Below are 3,546 nucleotides of genomic sequence, written 5' to 3' on the forward strand. Positions count from 1 at the left end.
CTATGAGTCGGGGCCGACTCGATGGCACATAACAACAACATCACCATCTTACTATTACATGATTTGATATGATTAACAGTAGTTGATTATATCCAAATGCATTACAAATATTAACTCATTAAATCAATATCAAGAGCTTTGAACTGTGGGTAAATTTTGACCTGGCAAATTTGCTTTTAGAACTTTATCTTAAAGCAAAAATAACCCAAACGTTTAGAAACACTACATGTAATAATTTCCCTTTTAAAGATGCACAGGCACATTAAAGACTAGTCTATAATGAGAAAACTTGTTTAACTTTGACCCAGTTCTCCAAGCTTATCTGGCACTTGAACTCCTTTTTGTAGTAAGACTTATTAACATACCACAGAACTACTGCTCCTTACACTTTAGAATATATCGTCATAAAAAAAAAACCCACAAAAGTACTTATATGGAATGTTCATTGCAGAGTCATTTATAATAGTCAAAATTGGAACAAATTTAAAATATGCAACAAAAAAGTGATTAGTTAAGTAAATTATCTTTTAATCAGTATGATACAAAAAATAAATTATTAAAATTATAAGTGAAAAGGCTACAGAGCTTTATCTTTATTATGATGCCAGGTTGATTTTCTGTCTGGGCGAGGACTGCACCACAACGTATGTTAACTAATTATTTTTAAGTTGCCAGATCACCCACCAGCCACTCATCTGAAGGAAGGTTGGGCAATCTACTTCTGTAGTGATAATCCCTCAGAAACCCAAGGAGGGGTTGCTATGGGTGGGATCCCACACTCAACAGCAGTGAGTTTATTTATTTATATTTTTTATAGATCACCAAAAGAGGTCTGGTAGTGTAGTGCCTAAGGCATATGACAGCTAACCAGAAGGCTGGCAGTTCAAACCCAAGAGCCACTCCTCAGAAGGAAGACTGGGCAATCTGCTTCCGTAGAGATACCACAGCCTCGGAAACCCAAGGAGGGGTCACTATGAGTCAGATCCAACTAGACAGTGAATTTGGTTTTTCCTTTTCTTTTATATATAGATCACCAAACCAAAACGAAAGCAGTTGCCTTCAAGTTGATTCCAACTCATGACAGCTCCATGTGTGTCAGAGTTAGAACTGTGCTCCATAGGGTTTTCAACGGCTGATTTTTCAGAAGGAGATCTTCAGGATTTTCTTCTGAGGTCCCTGTCAGAGGACTTGAACTTCCAGCCTTTCAGTGAGCAGCTGAGCATTTTAACCATTTGCATCACATTTTCTTCCACTGTGCTTTGCAATGCTTTCCAAATGTCCTTTTTTAAGCTTTGCTTTAATATTAAACATGCTACCAAAATAATCTCAGTCCTTACATGGGCAAGAATATATTTATTCAGTACAGGGGTACAATTTACTAATATGGTTATATTAATATATTAGAAAATGACCACTGGAAACTGGAATCACAAACTGAGAAATCATAATAAAGAATGAGATACACATAAAACTTCATTCAACAATCTATGTGATCCACGTGTACAAAGCAAGTAACCACACACACACAAAGGCCTCAGAATCAGTATCTATTCTCTTCTGTGAGCTTTTCACAAACCACAAATTAAGATCTCTTCATATAAAACCTGAATTGGTAATATCCAAACTGAAAATATAAAAATGTATATACTGATCTACATGCAAACAACATTCATCTCAAAACATTATGAGTTGGCGGAGGGCAAGTTTCAAAAAGGTAAGAACAGTATGTTACCATTTCTGTGAAATGTTTAATACACACAACACAATATTATATGTCATTTATGCATATATAATAAAATTGCAAAAGCACACAGGAGAACAATACTGCCAGCACTAAGCTAGTTGTCACTACCGAGAGGGCGGGAGAGGAGGACTGTGGGTAGAGTGGGAAGCTTTAGCTGGATCCGGAAAGTTTCATTTCTTTTAAAAAAAAAAAAAGCATGAGAGTTCTGAAGTAAAAATGGTGTAATGTTAACAACTGTTCAATCAGGATAGTAAATACTCAGAAGTTTGTAACATTATTTCCTGTACTTTCTGAATGCTTTTAACAATTAATAATTAAACAAAGAATTTGAAAGAATTTTGTTTGGTTTTATTCTCTGACTCCATGTCTAGATTGAACAGGAACAGGTACAGTCCTTAGCGGCCTACATCATGAGTCCTGAGATGATTCCAGATTGCTGTTCCCTTGCCCCGAGAGTGGGAGCATGCAGGAATTGCTTACTAGGAGACACGGACACAATTCCAAGGACACAAGTCCTCAACTCTGAGAGAAGCAGTCCAGAGGTCAGAATAGTTTCCAGCAAATATAGATACAAAGGAACCTGATAAACGAGATTGACCTGCAAATCCGACTTTTCCAATGTTTATTTACTACCAAAATCATGAAGGTGTGTTTGGCTGTGAGCAAAGAATACATAAACCAAAGTGTATGCAAAAGAGTAAAAGAGAGAGTGGGCAACCAATAAAAGCAAAATCCATGGGCAAACTCTCGAAGCACAAGGTACAAACCCAGGCAGATTCCCCAGTGGGAACTATACTATACTAGAGTTCCCAGGACGGCCTTCCTAGATTCATGCCTAGCTCTAACACTCCACTGGTCTCGTGGTCCTGGCCAATACTTACCTTCTTAGAGCCCCGGGTTTCCTCTTTTGTAAGTCAGTAATACACGTTTAGCAGGACTGTTGGAAGGATTAAATTAGGTGACACAGGTAAAACATTTGCACTGTAATTGATACCTAGTCCCCTATTTACCAGGCACCATACTGAATTATGAGCAGAAGAAAGATGAGACAGTCTGCTTGCATAAAGATTGATAGCCTTGGAACCCCTTTGGAGCCCTTCTACTCTCTCCTATAGGGTCATTAAAAGTCAGAATCGACTTGATGGCAGTAGGTTATAGTGAATTCTGGTGATGTACTGGTGATCAAGATGGTCAGGGATGCTGAATTAATACAAATTATACATTTAGATGACAACCACTGCCCTGGGGCCATCCAAAGGTCACAAGCCCATGGAGCCAGTCCTGCTACAAGTATATGTGCCCACAAACTTTGCAGACACTCAGAAACGAGTCAAGCAGAATTGCACTTCTTATAGTTTCCAAACACCTGAAACATTTGTGCAGGCCACAGGGAGATCCACAGCATAACTAAAGGGGGCTGCAGGCTCCAACATTAAAACTAATATTAATAATAAAACTCCAAACCAAACTCACTGCCAGCAAGTTGGGTGCGACTCATAGTGACCTCTGCTTGGGTTTCTGAGGGGGATATCACTACAGAAGTAGATTGCCCAACCTTCCTTCTGATGAGTGGCTGGTGGGTTTGAACTGCCAGCCTTCTGGTTAGCAGTCAAATGCCCTAGGCACTATGCCACCAGAGCTCCCAAAATAATCATTAATTCACTTGTGAGAAATACTTGGGGAAATTCCAGTTTCTTGTTACCCACAATACACTTATCAGCCCTTCCCTAAGAATCTTTCCCTCTCTCCATTCTACTTCCAAAAACCACCCTCTATTAGGGAGCTGGAGCTCTGGTAGCATA

This window comes from Orycteropus afer, unplaced genomic scaffold, assembly GCF_000298275.1.
Source record: "Orycteropus afer afer isolate SDZICR_OR568_19922 unplaced genomic scaffold, OryAfe1.0 scaffold00296, whole genome shotgun sequence".
NCBI lineage: Eukaryota > Metazoa > Chordata > Mammalia > Tubulidentata > Orycteropodidae > Orycteropus > Orycteropus afer.